This window comes from Epinephelus lanceolatus, chromosome 15, assembly GCF_041903045.1.
Source record: "Epinephelus lanceolatus isolate andai-2023 chromosome 15, ASM4190304v1, whole genome shotgun sequence".
Taxonomy (NCBI): domain Eukaryota; kingdom Metazoa; phylum Chordata; class Actinopteri; order Perciformes; family Serranidae; genus Epinephelus; species Epinephelus lanceolatus.
The window spans coordinates 30,836,053-30,860,115 of NC_135748.1; the positions used below are offsets into that span (position 1 = coordinate 30,836,053).

Below are 24,063 nucleotides of genomic sequence, written 5' to 3' on the forward strand. Positions count from 1 at the left end.
CCAATAAATATCAGCAACACTTGATGCAACAACTCGTCTCTGTGTTACGTGTTTTTCTTTTTCTGTATCTGTGTCCAAACGAGAGAGTGGGCAGGTTTCCTTGCCAACCAATTACACTTGGCGATTTCACTAATTACTCTATGATGAGGGTATATCAAAGCAGATAGCACTGTCAACAGTAGCATTTTATACTTGCAAACAATTATGGACAACATGTGCTGTAGACTGTTATCCGATATTGACTATTGCTGTAATTAGGCAACTGTAGCAGCAAGCAGACACTCGCCTAATTACACATTAGGCAGACACGGAGCAGTATTAGCATGCACTTGGATTCATGTCTCTGGCCATCCAGCGAACGAAAGTCCAGTAATAATTCCCCTTTTAGCTCTGGTTTGGTCTTTACTAATTGCTTGGGGGAATTTTCTGTCTTTTAAGCTGCGAAATTCTCCAATGTGTCCACTTGCTATTTACTTACTTTGTATGTATGCTGTTTGGTGCTGAGTATTGTACAGTGGCTTGTTTTTTTAAGAACTTTTGCCCTAAAAGCAGCTTGAAGGGTCGTAGAGCCGTTGTCCCATGTACAAAGGCCTTGTTCTTGCAGCAGTGGTTGTGGGTTCAGTTCCAGCCTGCCGCTCTTTGCTGCATGTCATCCCCTCTCTCTGCCTTTCACACTTTAGACTGTCCTGTCTAATAAAGGCAGAAGTGAAGTGACATTGACAAGACTAGTGTGACCAAGCAGCAACCTCAAGGGTTTAAAAAATAAGCAAATGCAGAGATGCCAAAAACTGCAGTTCCTTGAATCGCCACTTGAGGCTGGCTCCAAGAGCGAGTCAATCCCATAGACCCCCATGTTCAAACGCCCAACTTTACAGCTGAAAAAATATGTTTATAGCCTGGTACAAAAAAAAGGTTTTGGTCTTTACAGCAAATTTTCCCATACATGACAACTGTAAGGAGGGGGAATTTTGATATAACTAGCCTGTTTAAGTTTCATTGAGGCTTAAAGATACACATAATTAAGGATGTAGCCACTTTGAGTAACAGGTAGTTGACGTCCTTTGACAAGTCACTACCACGGCGACAACATTGGTTAGATAATGCAACCATAGCGTAACTCTAGATCAGAGTCATAGCTATTGCTATCAGTGTGTTTTCAGTTTATGTAAATTAATTGTAACATATAAACGTCTTGTTTAGCATTTGGTTGCATTTTAAGACCTCTAAGGAGTCAGGTATTTACTTCTTTTTTGCTATCAAAAATGCGCACTAGCATTAGTATTATCACAGTTAACCATAGCTGTAAATGCCCTTAACCATGTCTTGACCGAGCTAGCAGCTAGCTTCAGGGTTATCTTCAACCTCTTGTCCAAAAGTGGTCTTAAAACCCAGCTTCGCGACAAGACAAAACCAATTTAGAACGTTGCAGAGAAAAGTTGTAGTGATGTGAACTGGCCAGTCTGACCTTGACTCAAGCAGCTGATGGTGTCACCTGCAACACAGCTGGTAAAATCACTGGTAGTGGGTTTTAGAACATAAAGCTCGTCACCTGTTTCAACAGCCAGTTGGTGTGTCATGAAGTCCGCTGGTCAAGTCCAAATAACTGCAGACGACATGTTCACTTGCTGTGGCAGGTGCTCCATTCCCGCCAAGCCATCTGTTTCTGTTCCAATGTGTGCCGGTGCCAGACAATGAGTCACTGCTGCTGCTCGCTGTATGTGCTTATGCCCCTATTTCATAACAGCTACAAATGCAACTGTAGCCAGTACTTCACTATAGATATCCTTATTCATATTTTAGGAAGCTACAAATTGTATTCAGCCACAAAATAAGTCTGAAAAGCTGGAAATCAGAGCACAAGTGCAGAGAGTTGTTGCATGGAGATGATACACCGTCTCATCTAGCTGCATTGGTGTGAACCGGCAGGTTTTTAGAAAGTTGCAGATTGCTGCATTGCAAATAGTTGCCTGCTTCAACTCATCTCATTGCAAATCTTTGGTCTGAATTGGGCTTTAAATGCCAGATTTGAGGTTTCAAAACAGCAGTCCACAAACCAATGGATGACATCACCGTGGCTACATCCATTATTTGTTTACAGTCTATAGGTGAGATTGAACCAAAATAGTAGTAACCAAAAGTTGCAGGCCATAAAACCAAAACAATGACCTGATGTAACAGATGCGAAAATGCTCCATAAAGCTGAGGAGAGCTGCAGAGTCAGATAATAATTCTCTGTGGGTATGTGACCCCCTCCACATTACACAGTCATTTGATGATTGATGATTGATTGATTGATTGACCATTATTGATGTAAAAATGTTGATAAGTGCATTTTTCAGTTGTTGAAGTAGTACCATGTGGTTGAGAAATCCAAGTCTATTTGCACTGCACCTTTAAAACTTGGATGGATTTTCCCTGCGGAGGATGAGGTTTACTGCAAAAATCAAACCTAATCTTTAATGTGAATTAAATGAAGCGACCCATTTAAAGCCCATTCTCACAGAACAATGTATCGCCATGCAATGGTGCTTTCAAAATCTCATGTCTAGTAGGAACATGCAGGAATACAACAGGGATTATGGATGTTCATTTTTGCATATTTTAAAGACAGCTCACCCTGCCTCATCTAATGCAGAATGCATAATTTGATCTTACTCTCAGGGGCCCTGTTCTCCTTAAAAACCACAACAGTGCTATGTATATCAGGGGTGTCAGACTCTAAATATGTACTGTTTATTTATTCAACACAACCAAGATGATGTGACATAATTGCCCTGGAAAATGCCGCCCAAATTGACAGTTAGAAATGAGTTCAACTTGGAGCAAATGGAGTGCTGGTAGAAAAAGTTAATTTGGTCATGTAGTGTCCCTGGGGCTATTTTTCTAGTGGTCATCCTCCTCGAAGAGATGCATGGTGGTCGAGAATTTAACTACATGGTGTTCTTTCTTTCTTTCTTTCTTTCTTTCTCTCTTCCTTTCTCTATCTCAGACATGCATTTGCTTTAGGCTATTTCTCTGAGGATGAGGAGGAATATCTAGTGTTTCCATGGTTACGGTGAATAAGAGTACATCGGACCCAGCTATTTAGGGCGCTGTTTAAATCCCATCGACTACTCTGCAGGCCAGGTTTTGGCTAATGGGTTCATCATATCCAGACTCGGAGGCGCAGCCTCCGGGGAGGAGTTGGTGACTTGCTGTGATAAGGATATGCTAAAGGAAGCAGAGATGAGCTGACAAGGGGGAGGAAGAGGGTGAAGGAGGGAGGCACATGGGTGGAATGAGAGCGGTGTAGTGGAGGGAAGAGGAAGACGATGGATGGATGGAGAGTATGGGAGAGGCAGAGAGATTTTTAATGAATTCAAGCACGCGTGAGAACCAAACTCAAGAAGCTTTCTGCACTGTCTGCCTCCCTCGCGCCGTCTCTGGTCAGGATGAAATGAATTATAGAGTATGGCGAAGAACGGAGAGGCAGCTTAAACTTTGGGTTTTTCATTTCCCAGTATGTGCTGTTTTTTCCTGTGTAAATCTTTCTTTGTCAATCTGCCTCTTAAACACTCACTACACTCTTAGAAATAAAGGTGCTAACTAGAGCCATATGCGATTCTTTGGCTTGTCCCTATAGGAGAAGCCTATATTGCTCCTGGATGAAGCATTTATGAAAGTTACACTTGGAACCCTGTCAGAGGGTTATGTCTAGAACCATCTGTGAAAGGTTCCACCCAGAAGTCACTATGAAAAGTTCAACAGAGAACCCTTCTATAATCAAAGATGCTCCATAACATAAGAGAACGCAATATAAGCGGCACTAAAGGTACCTCCTAAGTGGACATGATTTTCTCATCCAGGCATACCGCCACTTCATTTGGAAAAGTTGTAAACTTTTGAAATCAAATTCAAAACAATGCAGCACCATATCAACCAAGTGTAAGATCATGTTGTCATGATCTGTCATCTGATCAGGATGCCTCCTGGGTGCCTCCCGTTAGAGGTGTTCTGGCCACGTCCCACTGTAGGAGGCCTCGGGGTAGGTCCAGAACACGATGGATGGATGGATGGATGGATGGATGGATGGATGGATGGATGGGAGATTTACCTTAGTGACCATGGGGTGAAGGAAACGGTCATAAACTCATGTTCACTTTTCCCATTGGGATGAATGGACTCACATCCACCGCTAGTCTCCTACAGGGGCGAGGCAGTGGCACAATCCACTTGACACAGATGAATCTAAAGTGGGCCATCCCGGTTTATCAACAGTCTCTGCTATAGTGTAATGGTCCCACCCAGACCCCTTTTCTGACAAATTAGCTCTAGTTTTTGACCTGGGGATAGTCAGGACTCTTGGAATTTTGGTGCGATTTAGTGGACCAGCCTACATATTTACCAGTTTTGATCAGAACCACTGTAATCGAGGATGCATCATCAGCAGAGGGCAATGCATAACGCCCAATGGAAGCAAACAGTAGATTGCAAGATGGTGCATTGCGTCTTTTAGCCAACCTGGAAACTATTGTTCTACTAATACAGATATTTTTTATTATTATTTAGTCCAAAACCAAGCATTGACCACTGCATGCTCTTTTCCCCAAAGATTTCTCACTTAATGTCTCTATGTTTACTTTCTCCATCCTCTCTTTCCAACCTGTAAAATATGACACAAAGTGGGCTCTATTAATAGTAACTGACTACATTACCCATATCTCTCTCTGCAACTAGTCATGGTTTGAATAATTTTAACAGGTTACCCTGGGACTAAGGGAACCACGTCCAGCAGCCTTGGGCATCGTAACGCTCTTAAAGACCCACAACACTCATTGTTCACGGTCATGTTTTCAGGAGACGGAGATATTGTGAATCACTAATACAGCCTTGATGCTGCAGTAGGGTTGAAAAAAAGAATTTCGGCAGATCATGTGGTATCATATGGCATGAAATGATGTTAAAGATATAAACTATGGCAGTACATAAGTAAAATGAAATGATTAAAAGGATTCTAGATACACTGACATTTATAAGTACCACTTTAAACCTAGGTAAACATTTCAGTATTTTAGGGTGAGGATCTTTTCACAGCCATGCTTTGAACAATCCTTGCAGAACTCTCTCTTCCAAGAAGGGGTCTTAATGAAATTTATACTTGTGCGTAGCCTACGCACGTGGTCTACCCCATTGTGAGCATTTATACATAATTGCTGTGAAGTTTAGTTGATTCAAAACACAACCAAAACACACATTAAATCATAGCTTAAAAGCAATAATTTCAAACACAAGTACATAAATCAGCTTCACTAACTCACAGCATTCACAGACAAAGCACTTGTCTCTATCTGGACACATTTTCCCCACATATACAACATGCTAATGTTTTTAGCACAAGCCTATGGTACTTTACATTGTATAAATTAGCTTAGCGACTAGGGGACATTTCCTCTACTCATATGAAACCAGGGACAACAGCAACATTTAACAAAGGTAACACCAGGGCCGGCCCTAGTCATTTTGGTGCCCTAGGCGAGATTGGGATTTGGTGCCCCCCCAAACCACATTACCCCACCGGTACTGAGGACACAAACATCAGGGACCACAATGGTTTCAAGACATAAAATGCTGCTGGGGTAGGTGTAAATCATAAAATGTCACAGAACTCACTAATAGTAGTAAAACAGCATTTTTTCTGCCACACAGCATCATTTCTTCTTTAGCCTAATTACTAATAGGCTATTAGCCAAATTGCAAACCAGTAATCCAGTACTATCTTACTACAATGTGCTACAATGCCAAGTGTGCTCACATCTCTGGTGCAAGCCAGTGCAGAAATCTGTTTTTGTGGATAAGTTAGTGTTAGCCATTATCACTGATATTTGTCAGCGAAATTTCAGCACAAGAAGGAGCAGTTATCCGGATAGCTAGCTATTGGCTTGCCATTCAGTCTCATATCCTTCAATCTGTAATGTTATCTGAGTCCAATAGCTATCGTAGCATTATTATGTAGCATTAGCTTTATTGCTACATAGCTAGCTAGCTGCAACGAATGAAACATCTAACAACTTTACACACAGAACGGCATTTTAAAGATAACATAAGACAGATGACAGATATCGGACTTTCCTTTTCTCCTCCCGCACCTGAAAGCTTGGACCTTTTCATGGACCAGATTTTGACACAGACTTGGGCTGTCACGGATGGGTATCAAACGGTGACCCATCCCCCACTCTCAGTGTGCAGAGTACAGGTGCAGGGATAGGGCAGATGAAAAATTTTGAGGAACAGGGGTGCAAAGTGTATTTCTTTCTTTCTTGCTTGCTTGCTTTCTCTCTTTCTATCTTTTTTTCTGTATTTGTTAATTTGTTACTTCCGGAAAAAAATAAGATGGATGCCCACTGGCGAATTTTTATTATATTATTTATTTTATTTTTTTAATTTTTTTTTTTTTTTCCTAGCGCCCACCAGACAATGTGGCACCCTAGGCGACCGCCTATATCGCCTATGCCTTAAGCCGGCCCTGGGTATTGTTACAAAATTCAGCTCCATCACAGCTCACAGGGTTCACCAACAAAACAACTGTCTTATACTAAACACGTTTTCCAAACAAATACAACATGCTAACGTTATTAGCACAAGCTTGTGGCGTTTTACACTGTATAAATTAGCCTAGCTATGAGCAGAGCATTCCTCTGCTATGAAGCCAGGATAAATCACACACAATGGATTGTCCTCCACAATAATAGGAAGAGCCGACATTGTAAGAGCCATTGTGAGACCCTTTTTTTTCAGAAGCAAATGGGCAGAACCTCAGCCCCTCAGGAAGAACCCCATTGGAACTCTTATTTCTGAGAGTGTATTTATTCCTGTTTCTCACTTACACTCACACACATTAGCACATTTAGGTTGGGGAGTGCCAATTTCACGCTTGTTTGACACAAGGCATCATGACTCTCAGTCTGTCAGTCAGAAATGAGCATCGTCAGACACAAATTTTCCATTTTAACAGTTTAATTAACAGTGTGGGGATTTCTGCAATAAATAAACAGGGGGTATTGCCTGATATGGATTTCTGTTCAGCATCAATTAATATTCCTCACACTGTCTCTGGGTTATTAAATAGGTCTGTTTTGGGCGTTCAGTGTTTATGAACTATAAACAGGATGTCATTATTCAAAGCTCGGGTCCTTGGATGTCTGAGCGCTTGTTCTCATTACAGCAGGAGCTGATGAGAGCAGAAATAAGTGAACCGCAACCGCAGACAGGACACATTCATCACCGGGCCTCCGCGGTGGAGGAGAGGAACAGGGGAGTCAAAAAAGAAAAGCAAAAAAAAAAAAAAAAAATCACCTCTGCTGAGATGAAGATGGGGATAAGACGAGGATCTTCGGAAATTAGGAGCCTGGGCTGGTGGTGTATGACACACATACTGCAGCAAAAAACTTGGCTCTGTCCACTTCCATCTGTGTGTGTGTGTTCCAGTGATGGAGGTGGATGTGACGGATGATGACTGCCTGGTTCACAAGTGAGGTTGTGATAGACTGTGATGCTTTTTTCCAACCAGCTAATACAGCACTCTACCTCTCATACATTTTGCATTACCACAGTGGCGGAAAGGAGGGGATAGGGGAAGGGAGGAGGGGGCAGGAAGAGGCGGGGAGAGACATGTGGAGTCAGAAACAGGGTGTCAGAGAGGTTAGAAAGAAAAAACCTCTGGAGTGAAAGCGCTGCTAGCAAGGTCAGAGGGAATTAAAAATAGAAGAGGCGTGTAACAGCCATGTAAAACCTCTCTGTTAGTCAACAACCCCGGAGATGAGGCGAAGAATAAAACAGACCTTTATTGCATAACACGTCAAATGAGTGTTTCAGCCTAAATAAAGAGACAAGGATTGAAAGGAGCCGTCATCAAAGCCTCCCCGGGCCCTGTGTTTTCCCACAGATGTAGATGTTTGTCACCACTCTCCACTATTTGAATGATAACCTGTGATTACCTTGACAGTCTAAAAGGGTTTGCTCCGCTGATGCAGCCTCTGTTGCCATGGTTACAGCCCCGGGAAAAGTTTTCAGATGACGGTGGATGCTGTGATTGAGCGTCTGTGCATCCACGCATGGCCGTGTTTGCGTGCGTATGCATGCCAGAGTTTCTCAAAATCTGCATCCCAAACTCTGAAAACTGGGGCAAGGAGAACACCGACATGGATCCAGACGTTTTGATGCAGACACCCAAGGAAAGTCTACCGGTTATGTAACTCAACACTGCACCATGCATACTTAAAAAGTCTCAGTGAAACGCCTCCGTGAGCTTAAACAGTGGGTACATTTCAGACAGATTTACCTGGGCGAGCGTCTGCAGAGTGACTTTGAGAGGCTGAGACGGTAAATGTTGAGGATTTTTTGGACCAAAGGAAAGGTGAAAACCCCACGGTGAAACACTGCAACGTGATGCAACACCCTGCACAGACACAGCCCTCTTTCTGTCTGTCTGAACATGGTAGGAAAAATGAACAAGACGAGGATAAACAGCCAGACAGCATCTCATAAGTGGTTTTATGTGTGAGCTTGTTTTCAAGGCTCGGTTGTGTAATTGCACAGATCTAAATGAGGAGAGAATGCTGCATTTCTCAGAGCGATGTAGGAGGTTCAATATGCAAAGTTATGGCTCTATATTTGCAGCGAGGCTATATCATTTATCCGCTCAGGAATATTTGTTTATTTATACGACATCACTGCTGTGAGTCAGTGTGTGTAAGTGAGATCGATGACAGCCATAAAATCCTGCATTAATTAAGTGTATACTACGGGTCAAGAGACAGAGGGTATGATAATCGTATTGCTGGGCTCAAAAGTGATGTGTTGTCATAGAGGTACATGTTTTAAATATAGTGCGATGTCCACAGGGCAGGGATAAAATGCATGTTCAGCTATTTGAACCACGTGTCAAGTATTGTAAATAAAACAGACAGATATTTCACCATCCCTCCAGGCACCAGATCCTCCGTCTGCCTTGCAAAGTCATTCATTTTTGGCACTCATGTAATTCAATTTCATATTTTTCTACACTAAGACATGATGGTAATCTGTGCACACTGCCGCTCTGACCCACTTTCTTACATCTTTGTAATTCTGGTATTCTAAGAACTGAGTGTACATTTGCTATCGCACACAATGTAATTTGCTCCTGAGGAGGACTTTTCCTGAGCAGGACCATCTGAGTACACGAGAAGAAACTTTTTTTTGACTTTCCTCCAGCTGTACCGAATCATGTATAAATAAACTAAAAAGGCAACAAGATGGCACAGGCTACTGATGAACAGATCACCCACCATGTTGGCAAGACTCCGACCTGCTGACTTGATCTGAGAGAAACACTGAGTTCCTGTTTATTCCGGTGTTGCTGTTCTCTCTGCTCCTGACCTCTGACCTCTTGGTAAAATCAGAGGAATGAGAAAAGATGATGTTATTCTTTTGTGGGGATCAACAAAACTTCAAGACAACATAAATGTGAATTATTCCACTGGTTCTCATCTCCAGAGCAACTGAGACGATGTTGACAGTAGCCGAGAATCACTGAGGCTTTCACTGAAATAGCCTTTAGCAAACCACTTGACCATATGGGTGTAGATATTGAGGGGGGGTGGGGCATGTGCATTTGTCTCCTCCAATAAAAATATTCAAAGACATTTCCACCATCAATTAATGCAGAAAAGGCTCAAATTAGTGCATGAAATTAACCAGAATGCAGGACATAAAGTGTCCATCCATCCATTTTCCTCCGCTCATCCAGGGCCAGGTTGCAGAGGCAGCAGGCTGAGCAAAGCACCCCAGACATCCCTCTCCCCAGCTCCTCCTGGGGGACCCCAAGGAATTCCCAGGCCCGATGACATATGTAATCCCTCCAGTGTGTTCTGGCTCTCCTACCAGTGGGACGTGCCTGGAACACCTCTAACAGGAGGCGCCCAGGAGGCATCCTGATCAGATGCCCGAACCACCTCAACTGACCCATGCGAAGGAGCAGTGGCTCTACTCCGAGTTCCCTCCAGATGTCTGAGCTCCTTACCCTATCTCTAAGGCTGAGCCCAGCCACCCCACGGAGGAAACTCATTTCGGCTGCTTGTATCCGTGATTTCATTCTTTCCGTCACTACCCAGTGTGAAGTGTTTGATGGTCAAAATTTCCTGGCGGAGGACCCCTAACCTGCCATTTCATACATGTGCACCCCAATATTAACATTAAATCTACACCCTTGCTTTACTCAATGGTTCCAGACAGGTTATCATATGTGAATATGGCTTCCGTGTGTGTGTAGAAGTGAGTACTTGGCAAGAGCAGAACAGATTGTTTTACAGTATCTTTGTTATATTTGGTTTGTTGTTACAAAATGTTCCCAGGAATTATGGAAAAGGGGGCAGCTTCTTTTTTTTTATTGTATTACCTTTGTTTGATACACACAACACCTGTGGAATAGCCTACATCATTTCACCAAACATTAGAGGATAACAGTGTCTGAATATTGGTGTGTGTGTGTGTGTGTGTGTTTTTGTAAAATAACCCTGAGGGGAGGATCTGGCTTAAGCTTTTATGGGGAAGACGTGCTGTTGCTATGGCGAACAACAGTGCGTCTGTCAGATGAAACACCACCTGGTACATTTGTGTGTGTGTGCACGTGTTTGTGTGTCTGTGTGTGTCTGTGTGTGCGTCACTGCCTTATCCAATACAAAGATTTTTTTTTTAAATGCAAACAAAAGAATTTTCTTTGTGTTTTATCCCCCCCCCCCACACACACACACACACGTAATGCAGGTGTTTGATATCCACTTAATGACTCTCAGGCGGGACTAATGTAATTAACCAAAGCCATAGCTTGCCCTCTCTGTCCCTATCTCTCTCTTTAAGCAGTGGTGAGCGGGAGTGAGTAATGTGCGCACATCCTGGCTCTGTAATTGGGTTTATGCACGTTCAATTTCAGCCCAAGGACCTCGTGGAGACAAATGGCACAGGAGTTTGGCCACATGCACATGCTCACTTTTTTCTTTCTCCCCCCTCTGTCTCAGGTAGAGAGGCAGAGGGGGAGAAAGGGAAAAAAGAGGTGGAGAAACATCAGAGGTGAAAGGTCATGAATGCATTATTGTGACTCTAAATTGTTTTGTTCAGCCGTGTCCTGTCAGTTTTGGAAATATTACCCTGAAAACTCTAGTGTATCTATGCAGACGTGTGATCCACAGTTAGTTCATTAGACCTGAAATTATTAGTTGATCACTTGATTAGTTAATTGAAAGCAAAAATACCCGACATTTACTGGTTCTAGCCTCTCTAATTTTATTTAGCCTTTATTTTACCAGGAAATAGTCCCACTGAGATTCAGAATCTCTTTTGCAAGGGAGTCCTGGCCAAGACAGCAGCATAATAGTTCCACTAAAAACCATGTGAGGTTTTGTTGCTTTTCTTCCTCAGGTTAGGGTTTCAGACTGTTGGTCAGACAATAAAAACCTTTGAATACCTATTTCCAAATAAGGCAACATGTGTTTTTCAGTACTTTTTGATATTTCATAGATTAATAGAGAAAATGACCTACAGATTTATCAACATTGAAAATGATTGTTAGCCCTAAAGCTCATACATGTAAGCAATATATCAAAATCAAAAAGAAAGACACTTTATTAGTCGAGTATGTGTACACACTACAAGGAATTTAAGTTGCTCTAAATGTAGGGTGAATTGAGGGTGATTTGGACATAAGGTTAAATTGGACAGTACAACTATACAGGGTTTATTTTCTCGCTTGGTGGGTGGGAATAAAAACCTTTATTGCTAAACCCTCTCTGTGAAACCACACAATCACTACTGCACACCCTCATTGGTGTCACATCACAAAGGTGGGCGGGGCAAGTATCAAACAGGAAGTTGACCCCTGCCATGGATGAACGCATGAGGTGAGGTAAATAACATAAGCTTTAGCTGGTTTTCATCATAAGGTCATAAAACTGTCAGAGCTAATATGCTGCATAAGCCTCTGGTGGAAATATGAATGTGATGTACTGCTGCAACAAATGTGTTAAAATCATGTTTCTATTTTTGGAATTGGGTTTCTATTTTGTCCCTGGTGCAGCATGATTTTGGGTGGTTGAGACAGTGCTAAAATTATCAGCTTTACACAGTTCCAAGAAATATTAACAGGAAGAAAGGAATTCAGCTACAGAGAAGGACAAAAAGAGGTAAAAAAAAAAAATAAACGTAGAACTATTAGGCCTATGCACATGGATGGATAACTGAACAGGTTTACTAGGCACAAGACCATGGGCAAAAAGTGTAAGGGGCTCCCCTGGCCTTCACCTGCAAAATGGCACTTATTTTAACATGTACCGACCAGGAAGAGACTCAAAATGACCCCAAAGGGACACAAAAAGACCACAAAGAAATGCAAAACAACTGCAAAGACACACAAAACAACTATTAAGACACAGTATACAACCAAAAAAAAGGACACAAAATTCTTCAAAAGAACCAAAAACAATTACAACAAGACACAAAAGTCTGTGAGTCTTGCTCCTGTGTAGGAGACGTGGTGGGGCCCTTTGTATATTTGTGCCCAGGGGCCTTTTGTCTCATAATCCACCCATGCCTTTGTGCATACCAGTAGGGCTAAAGATTTGGTGTACATGTAAATATATATAAAAAGCAACAATGACCAACAACATACAGTGTTTAAATACAGTTGCAATGTTTTTGTAAATTGTAAATTAATATAAATATTGTATATTGTATATATTGTATAAATAATGTTTAATCATCTATGACAGGTCGAGATGAGGGAAGATGCCATAGTTAAGAACAAAATCAATTTACTGTAAATGTTTTTGTTTTGTTTTTAATGGAAATGATTTTAGCATGTGAAAGATGCTGATGCATAAACCAACACACTGTTGGGGGAAATAAATTGGTGCAGCAGCCAATTTTGTTGTTACAGTTATTATCAGGGAAAGATGCCCCCGAGCTAATAATGAGCTATCTAACTAAATAAAACAAATTAAAATCCCAGTCGTGATCCCATTACTGGATTCAAATCCTTGAAGCCTTCTCTTCAGGCTGATCATTTTTATTTCAGGATGTCTTCCTTCAGCAAGCTTGCTAACAATATTGCTAATTGCAACTAGCTAGCTATGCTAATGATTGCTAGCTAGCTAGCTGATAATGCTAGCAGGCTGTTGAAACTCTATAATACTACTTTGAACTATGAAAAGTCACATATGAGTATATACAGGATAATTTAACTGAATAATATTTTAAGGCAGGATGGCCCTGGGGGTTTTCGGCCCCTTTCTACGGGGGCTATTTAGTGTATAGGTGCATGATTTCTTTAGCCTTACAACAATAAATGAAAATTGAAATGCTAAAAAATTTTTTTTATTCATTTCCATGTTTTTTTTTTGTTGTTGTTTTTTTTTTGACAAAGCCACAGGGAGCCACTGAAGACGGGCTGAAAATAAACTAAACTAAAAATAAATTCAGTGACTCTCCCCATAAATCCCATACCATCATATATATCAAAGCTTTTTGTGTACAACTTAACATAAGTACATACAGCACTATTTTCCGGTCTGACAAAAAATTAAATGAGTTTACCCTAAATCAGTTCTGATGGAATAAATCTCAAGAATACAGCAACTCAGATTAAATGTCACAATTCAATACAAGTGTAGAGAGTAGATTTCATGCCATATATTGGTATGGATCGGGGCATCTTCGGCATCTTCCCCCATCTTACCCATTTACTATAGAATTTTGTGATGTATTTAAACTCATAGTAGTTGCATGATATTTGAATGTTCTGCTGTGGCATGGGGCCCCAGTGCACACCATTATGGCGGGCCCTAGTGCACACTATCGTGCATGTGTTGTCTTGACATTGGATAACATCGGCATACATATTACCCAGCAATTATCACTGTATGTCTGACAAAAAAAAATTAAAAAAATAAAAGAAAGTCAGAAAAATGATAATTTAATTGAATATTTTTATAGTATATTTGTAGATTTTATAGCTTGTATAGAAACGCATATAATTTTGTTTAAGACAGCTACTGACTATTTAAAAAAAATAAAGGCATTGAGGACATTTATGACACAATTTTCAATCAATAATAGTCTTTTTTTAATCATTTTTCTCTGAGCACAGGTATGTTTCCAAGGTGGCAATCTGACCCACTCTCTCTATGGGACCCTCCACCCCAGGGGCCCCACTGCAATCACACTGCCTGCACTGTGTGTATTTACGCCCCTGATGTCCTGTTGTAATGTGTGTGTAATATTCCAAAAGGTAGTCTAATCAGTGTTTGTGTTTTTGTTGTTGTGATTATTTACACCCTCCATAGTGCTTTGGATGTAGTATTTTTAATCACACATTCTTGTCAAAATCATAATTGAACTGAGGGAGAAGGAGGGGAGTCTCTCTGCTCCTGTGCGCGCCCCCGTGAGTGTAGCGCTGGCGGGGTTTTGCGGTCCCTCCCTTCGCCATGCTCGCCCCCCCGAGGCGCGCGTCCGGCGCGGCCCGGTGTGTCCGCCAGGGGGCAGCTGTGTCTCGGTCTGAGGCTGCGCCGCTCCCGCTGCATCACAGAGAGGAAAATACCACCAGATGGCGGTTTAGGATTGCTGCTCTTCTCTCAAGGCGCGGTTCCGCTCGCACGGCCAATTTTCAATATTAAAATACGCACGATATTAAAACGATAATCGATTTATTATTTTGGAAGGTGACAATCGATTCGGCGATGTGCGCTAAAGGTGAGTGCCTTGTGTTTTTGTCGTGTTTTGAGCGGTGGGAAGGGAGACGGAGCACAGATTAAAGATGGTGGACACAGACAGGGAAGACTGGTTGGTTGGGGGATGGGCGTTAGCGGCTAACGGAGGTGAATGTGCTTTCTCTCTCTTCCTCAGTTACATTATAGCCTAGCAGAGCCATTAGCTTGCGAGCTAGCCCCGAAATTTCGGCAAGACAACTTGCTAGAGGGGCAAGTGGTTGCCGCAGCGCCGGCCTGTTTAGCCACCGATTTCCATCCGGCTCTTGAGTTTGGCTTGTCAACAAATAAAGAGCCATGCGGTGTGACGTGTTTTCTTGCTCTTTGCAAGGCAGGAATCAGAGCATCACCTTCTCTCATTTGCACAGCCGTATTATGATTACAGTATCTCCCTGCTGCCGTGTGCTGCTTTCTTTGCTTTGGTTTGTCATCAACGCAAATGCCACGTTGTTGTTGACTTTGTTGTTCTCACCAACCTCTGTGCAGTTTGGCTTTCTGCACACTCAGAGATGCACAATGTGAGATGTGTGGATGTCCTCCTAGTGAGCTACTTTTCCCCCCGTGTCAACATCAGCATCCCCAGCTCCTTCTTTAAGTTTTCAGAGTAGTGGTTGACTTTTCACACGGCTAATGAACGTGTTGCTTTTTTAAATGAATGACAGCACGTGAACGCGTCTCAATTTACTGTTTGCAAGGGTGCGTGTTAAACAACATTATTATGGCGCTTCTTTCCCCTTCCCGCCCCCTTCTGTGCGGGAAGCAGGCAACACTGAGCGGGGAAACATGAGTCACATTAGGGGGGATGGGCTCCACCAGGCAGCCAGCCCTAAACGTCTAAACGGGCTCCAATAGTGGCCGTCCCTCCCCTCTCACACTGACCTATGTGCAGCTCACCCTGTGCACAGCAGTTAGGGGTAGTTGATAGTGGGTCAGAGTGCCTCCTGGCAGTGTGCATGAATCTCAGATTGTTGCATAACTGCTTTGTTTACAGTCAGCCATGTGATTTTTTTTTTCACGCAGGCTGTCTTGGATTGCTATCTGCAGCCCGCTCGCCTGCCAACTTATCTTCCATTATCACTCAGTGTTTCCAGTCCATACTGCACAAGCCATAGTCCTTTTATCCTGCAGAAGTTTAGCAATACATGTTGGAAGAATTGCACTTGCATGTGTTGGTGAAATAGTTTTATTCCTGTTGTGCTGTGAACATATTATTTTAACTGAATGGCTGCTAAAAATGACTCTGTACTAGTGTTCCTGCATAAAAATATGTGTGCACATTTATTTTTAATGAGCCATAACCATAGCCTGTTCATAATTGAAGGGAATGTACCTATATATAAAGCCCTGAAGTCATTATATATGTATTTTTATATCACAATATTGATATCTTGATATAGAAATGATTTTGTTTTATCAATTGAGACACTTCTAATTGATAAAATAACCACAAATTAACATCTGAAGGTGTCCACAGGTCAGTAAAACGTCTCTAAATGTCTTCATTTCAGTTGTATGAATATCAGCGCTTAAAAGGCATTAAGTAGTTGTAAATTTCTGTGGTCTCAATTTAATTTAATTTATCCATATTTTTATGTCAAAATGAGTGCGTGAAAGTCCGCATTACTGATGTCACTAATCTTTAAACCTACCGCTGAACTTTAAAAACAAGATGTGTCCAAAAAACATTCCTAAATTGGTTAAAAAATATGTTGGAAAGGTCTTTAAAAGCATTAAATTTAAATGTCTGGTACCTGTAGACACCTTGTATCTGTTGTGGCTAACCCAGCGACTAAATTCTTGACAAATTGAGCACTTTATAACTTGATGCACCCTTTACATAAAAATTAAATGTTGCCGTAATCAGTCGTGCTCATTTATTTGCAACATTACCCACCAAATAGGTCCAGTACACCCAGAGATGTTGAAGGGAAAGAGATAGCTACTCTTTGATGGTTCTGGAATTGTGCAGCTGTGGACATCTGTATAGCCTGGAAAATGTCATTCTTGATTGGACGATTTGAATGCAAATCTGCTTGGATATTTTAGAGTAGATCTCCACAGATAACTTGTCAGCTCAGGAAAAACGCAGGCTAATTGAAGATATCTTGGGATGTGGGTTGTGCCCATTCATTTGCAACATTACCCAACAAATAGGTCCAGTATGCCCAGAGATGTTAAAAGGAAAGGGATAGCTAGACACATTTAGATTGTCTTTTGATATAGACTGTTATATTTTACAGCTAAATTTATATATTGAGTTTAATTTTTATGACTTTCTCATTTATTTTTATACTCTTTTTCCACACGTCACACCTTTTGAGAACAGTCTGATTGAGGCTAATAAATGGCTGTGATGTGAGTGCGATTTTTGTTTTTTGTACGTCTTACTACAGTCCATTAAGTGCAGTAGGGCCACTGCTGTTTGGCATGATTCTTAAAATAGGCCACATGTTATTGCCATTTGGTCTGTTGAACCATGTTGCAAAATGTGAACCAGTTTTCCCATTCATAAAATGTATTTTATGAACCCAAAGAGATCTTTCCCTTCCCCCAAAATTTTTGCATTTATTATGTCATCCTTTTACAGTTTTGCAAGGAAACACAACTGAAGGTTTTGATTTAATGTGAACTGTCCTTGAGTTGTGCAGCTGTGTTCATCTGTATGGACTGGAAAATGTCATTTGTGATATGACGTTAGATTTAAGTGCAAATCTGTTTGGATATTTTCAAGAAGATCTCCACATATAACTTGTCAACTCAAGGAAAATGCTGGCTAAATGAAAATATCTTAGTTGCATCATCAGGATTCTTTGGTGTGATATGTATAAAGTCATTTGAGATCACACACACTCAGTGACCTTTGCTCCTCTTCCATGTAAAGAGTTACAGCAGACCTCATGTTTTAATGCCAGAGCACAGTTACAGTCATATTAAAGACATCCACCATCCAGGACCACATGGTGTATTTGGCTCCAGAATAGTCACTTTAGATATTTCCATGTTAATACGAATGCTTATAGTTGGTTTGATGCCAAACAGAGGAGCTCCTTGCTTTGGCTTGTCTTGAAGAAAAAACTCTTTGGACAAGATACAAATGGTTTTATCCCCAAGGAAGAAAACCACAGACTTTAAAAAAAAAAAATCCACACTGTTTTCATTTGATAAATGTTCAGTTACACACCAGCCTGTCCTTGCCTTGGGCTGGGGAATGAGATCATTTGAAGCTGACATGCGGTGGCATTTCTTGCACAACTCTGCAAAGGTGGCAGGTGTTAAGAACGTGTCATTGTATAAACCTTAAGATAACACTGAGGGTTAACAGGAATGGTGAATAATCCCTCCTCCTTCCTCCACCCCTTGAATTGCTTGGCTCTTCGCCCTGGCTCTTCCCATAATAGGCCTGTAACAGACCAAGAATCACATAATGGTTCTTATTAGTCGTATGAAGGCGTACTAGTTTGTAGTCATTTTAAAGGCAATAATGGATATTAACTGATATGTGAGGGGTGTATGTTTTTGAGGAGAATTGATCTCAGGCAGCTTCTGTAAAGAAAAGCAAATGTTGATTGTCTTATTTTAAATTTAAAGTTAACAAGCATTGCAAAAGACAACAAATCAAATTGCAAAGAGCAGATCTGGAATCTGTATTGTGACTCGCGCCATATAAAAGCCACTAAGCTGGAGGCTCTCATACCGCTCAAGTGCAGTGTGCTCTTTGTTAGAGCCATATGCTTATAATGATACAGCTCAGGAGATTATGTAATGGGTTTGACATTTGTCGGAGCCTATTACACGGCGACCTTGATGCAAGATGTTGGCTATAGAAAGAACAATATTTCCTGTTGGTACTGTTGTCCAGCCTTTGGTGGTTCAGAGAAATGTCAAGAAAATCCAAATATCGCTGCCATCTGTCCTCATTTAAATCTCTTTATTAATATATTGAGCATGAGTGAAGCAGTGATTAGAGATAATTCTGCCTCTTTATAATTATGTTTATGGTGATAATAGAAGAAGGCAAATGTAGATAGGTGCATTTTATTGGTGTGATGGGTCTATAGAATGACATGCAACATATATTGTTTGCTAAAATTACCTCAGCCTAGCACTCTGCTCATGTCAGTATGCAAACAGACCTGCATAACACTTTCTGAAACATTCTTGTCATCCTTGACTGATTTGCGGCTTTGCTTGTGATGTGGTTTCCTGTTGTGTAATTAGCTGCAATGCTGGTGTCAGATCTGATGTCTGTTACTTTGCAGCGCAGGGCAACCCAGGTCAAGTTGGAAATAAGATTTCTGCAAGCCAAGCTGAAATTGTTTGCTTAACTGTGGGCTGTTGAAATGACTTATGTCCTCTTTTTATTGAACGTAAGCCTGTGACAGTTGCAAAGAAGCAGCATTGTAGGCAAAATAAATATACAACAGACACTATTTTAGTAGAGCTGCAAGGATTAATCGATTAGTTGTCAATAGGGCTGCAATGATTAATCGACTAATCGATGGCTAATCAACTATTGAAATAATTGGTGACTATTTTAGTAGTCGACTAATCGATTTGAGTCATTTTTCATAGAAAAGTATCATTAAAGTACCCCAAAACACTCTTATTGCAGCTTCTTACGTTCAAATATTGGCAGCTTTACACACTCTCCCATGACGGTGAACTAAAACCCTTTGGCGTGAGTACGAAACAAGACATTAGATGACATAATTTTGGGGTTTGGGAGAGACAGACTGACATTTTTCAACATTTTAACACAATCGATAAAATGATTAATCGACTAATCGAAGAAATAATCGACAGATTAGTCGACAATGAAAATAATCGTTAGTTGCAGCCATAGTTGTCAAGTGTTAAATTAATCACCAGCTAATTTGATAATGGATTAATCGGGTTAGGTTCATTTTTTAGAAAGAAAAATATGATTATATTCTGGTTTCTTTCCTCCTCTGTGACAGTAAACTGAACATCTTTGCACTGTGGACAAAACAAGACACTTTAGGGTGTCGTTTTGGGCTTTGGGAAACACTGATCTACATTTTTCTCCATTTTGTGACATTTAATAGACCTACAACTAATCAAGAAAATCATCGACAGTTGAAATAATCTCTAGCTGCAGCCCCATATTAGTAACATTAGCCGATATACAATAAAATACCTAAAAACTGAACTGTGAACACCGAGTTGCAACGCTTATTTTTTGCACTTTCGAAAGCCGGACGAATTGAATTGTTGACATAGCTCTGATTTTTTCATAGCGTTACTGTACTTCAATGGCATCACATAAACAATATCATTTCACTGCAGCCTCATTACACAGGCATTAGAGTGATGCCACATATTGATTGTGACCTTTTTAAAGCCATTACACTTACACAGAAAACTCAGGCACCATTAAGTTAAATATTGATTATTTGGAGGCGATGCCAAAGTGTGAAGACCTGGAGTAAATTACATTAACTACGACAGGTGCATAAATGTCACTATTTTTAATTTAAAGTAAATATACATTCTATTTATTGTTCTTACACAAGTCACAATCATCCGCAGTTTGTTAGTGCTTAAGTACAGGTGGCAGCACATAAAACAAACATGGTAATCATAGATTTTTCTGCATTCAAGTTAAATCCCAAAGCCCAACAACAAGGTGAGAGCACCAGCTGGGGAGCACAGCATGTGCACTGGCTGGGAAGTAGATGTTTATACACACATATCAAAATGGATTACATGGGTTTCCCTGCTATACCACAAGAGTGCTAATGCATGCTAGCTGTGCTTTACAGATGGCCTTGGCTCTTCTCTAACCACATGGCCAAAACAACCAAACCAGTAGTCTGAAAATGCAGAATATAACCATGCAGAGTATGGGGGAAATTGCCACGCGGATTGGAAAGGAAAATTGCATGTTGTCAGGTAACATGGTGAGACAGTGTTGACATGATGATGGGTCAGATAACGTGATGATGACAGCCGATTCATAAGGGAGGGAAATCTGTAGTGGAGGGTGTCTGTTATAGTAATGCTATTCAGCTGTCAGGTTGAGCAGTAATAAGATGAGGTGCGTCATGTCACACATGTGTGTGTCTGTGCGTGTGTGTGTGTTTGAGAGGTTTGTGATCTCTCCCTGGTATTCATGGCTCAGTGGTTTCCCAGCTGAGCAAGCTGCTTTTACCTGCAGCTGACGCGCGAGTGTGTTTGCTGATGCAGCCGAGCTACCGACTGGCAGTGGCTGTTAGTAGATTTAGAAAGAGAAACGGCACCGAGGCTTTACATCCAGATCTTAAGACACTTCCTTTTTGTATCCCACTGCCAACATTTAGAAAAGCATACTGCTACCTGGGTGCAATTATGAGTCTCAACATTATGAGTTGATCCTTGGTTCCTTGTACAGTTTTACTATCTGTATAATGTTGCAAACTTAAATACTAGCCCTCAAATGAGACTGATTTAACTCCTCTGACTCCTTTGCCTTGAAAATGTGTGTTTAGCTAGATTTATTTGCAGTGATCTCACTAAACAGATTTGGAAAATCTCATTTTTTGGCTGCTACAGCGCACATATCTGCCCTGTAAATTACTTCCTTTACATGCCCTGTAAATACGCACAATGTTCCTCTTGTGACACACACACACACACACACACAAAAAGTGGTGAAGTCTGTATTTTGTTTACTTTGCATACTTGTATACTTATAGTTTTGCGATGGCGCCCCCTAGTTTTGCATTATTTGGCAGAATACTGTATCCATCTCTGTAGATGGAAACCTCACTTTGATGCAGCCAATCAAATCTTGCATAATACAGCAACGTCAGCGTTCTGTCAATGGCAGACTACTCTGAGCCACACAGCAGCTACACAACAACCCACATTAGTATCTCAGCTTAAGTCTCCTCATCCAACCTAGAAACATGAACACAGATCTTGTCCAGCACCTGCTTGTTGAATGAGCAGCCAAACAAACATTCAACGGGGAAAAAGTGCACCGCTAACCTTGGTTAGCAGGCTAAATAGCTAATTAGCCGCTCAGCTGCAGCACATTAAAGAGCATGTAAACATACCTACAGATGTCAGTTAAGTCCGGTTAAATGCTGTTGTGTTGCTCTCACTTCAATACCACCAACAGCATCCTCTGTCTGTGACATGGAGGCCACAGCACAAGGCTGAAGATTTAAAAAACATGATGACATTATTGTTGTCCTTAAAAAGAGATGACTAAGGGCCAATTCATTGTGTCTGCATATGTGAGGCTCCAGTTTAGTCCACGTAACATAAATGTTGTCGTTGAACCATGTCTGCAGGGGTCTTGACCCCTATGCAGACATCCACATGCAGCCCTGTTTTTGTGAACACGGCCTGTACACATAGCTGGCATGCTTCAGTCTCTTGTTCCAAACACCAATCCTGTCCAAAGCACTGCCGTCAAGCCACCACGCTACTGTGAAGTTTGTTTTAATGTGGATATTTATTAGATATTTACTCCAGACCCAGCAGCATCTTCTTAGTTTCACCTGACATCGGCAGTAAAAAGATGATAAGCTAACCACCTAGCCCTCCTGTTTACTGCTGGGGGTTGATGAGGAACCTCAGTTGTACTATGAATAGAACCACGTGCGCATCCGTGTAACCACAGCTATCTGTGGACTTTCAATGGGGATAGTATGTCTGAGCATTAAATGTAATGTCAGCTGGAGTTTAAGATGTTCAGCTTACATATTGGTGTATTTTGTGGTACTGCAAACAACTGCTATGTGGAAACTTAAGAGCATAGACACTGAGAAAAGACCTTTCAGTGAAGTAGGAGACATCTTGTGTCTAGAAGTTAAACTTTTATAATGAAAAATATTTATAGATTATGGATTTTTCAATGAGGAAGAAAGATTTTATTTTATTTTTAAGGCATTTTGAACCAAGGAACTTAACCTTTTGTGGAAAAACAAATCAGGCACAAGTTATTTTTCAGATATTTTTTTGTGTCATAAATATGTTAAGTTAGATTTCACTGTTGGACTTGTGTTTGTTTTTGTATTTAACTCAAGGACTTGGGTATTTTCTCCACCATTGCGTGTGTACTCAAGAAGCCTGTAATGTATTATAAGTCTCAACCACACAGTGGCTCAGTGAGATGTAAATCCATGGCAACACAACACAAAAATATGAAGGTAGATACTGTAATTCTGAATTCTTTATGGATTTGTGATAATGTGTTAATTTGGTGTCTGCTCACTTTGTTCAAGCTGACTGCGACCACAAACTTTCCTCTCACTGGCAGCACAATAAGAGAAACATAACTGTGTTGTTTTTACCATCACTTGAAAAACATCCAATTAAAATTCCAAAGCAGCATTTTTCACTTTACAATTCTGATTATATAAGGGAGTGAAATCATTGCTATTATTAGCTCAGTCGCATCAGAAATGCGTTGTTATTCCTAGAAGTGCGTTTCTACACAAAGACAGGTAGTGCAGACGTATTGAAAAGCGAGTATTTGATGAGAACGATTCACAAAATCAATGGTACAGTGACTGAAAATTGTGTATTTTGTCATCCATTGGAAAAAAATGTCCAGTTGTTATCAGAGGATATTTGGATGGATGTTTTGGTTTGTCTCATCTGCCTTCAGCTGTTTGGAGGACAGTGGGGAAGGGTTGCTCCCGCCTGTGTTTGGATTGCCAGCCCCATTGATACTGACAGCAGTTCATTTTTTGTACATCTGCACTGTAAAGTGGAGCTTTGTAGACTGGAACACCTTATTAAAGACTGAGCCTCAGACAGACGGCTCAAAGAACAGACTGCCACCAGGGCTTTACCCGCACTGAGCGCACGCAGAGGAGAGTTTAAGATGGTATGAGCAGGGAGCTTTTGTGTGAGGCACATTCTCTGTACATTTACATTTTGTAAAGAATATATTAAGTTGTCAGTTGTCGGCTGCACAATGCACAGAAAAACCATATTGCAAGTATTTTGACAGATAAAGTGACTGCAGAATCATGAAGTAAGGATTTTAGTGGGAATTGTAATTTTTTGCATTTCATTGTCACAGAAAAAAACAAATCTGTACCCAACTCAGAATTTTGTCAGTCGAGTCAGATTTGGTCGTTTAATATCGAATATTAAAATTTGAATGGGGCTCAGTGGGACAATCAGTGACAGCGGCATTCAGGCAATATGGTAAACATGCTAATGGCGCTACCAACGGACTTGAAATGTGCAACATAAATTTTTGCTGACACTAGATAGCAAACAAAAGCCAGAGACTGTGTCGTGTTAAGTCCATTTGAGCTGTAAATTCACC

At 41.0% G+C, this 24,063-nt stretch overlaps 1 protein-coding gene across 1 annotated transcript in view; it reads left to right on the forward strand.

The window, feature by feature from the left end:
• The first annotated feature begins 14,577 nt into the window (after positions 1-14,577).
• Positions 14,578-24,063, forward strand: part of stag1a (STAG1 cohesin complex component a) — a 64,318-nt gene continuing 54,832 nt past the window's right edge. The window contains exon 1 of the mRNA XM_033613397.2: positions 14,578-14,757. The gene's annotated coding sequence lies outside the window, so the exon portion shown is untranslated. The remainder of the gene's footprint in view (positions 14,758-24,063) is intronic.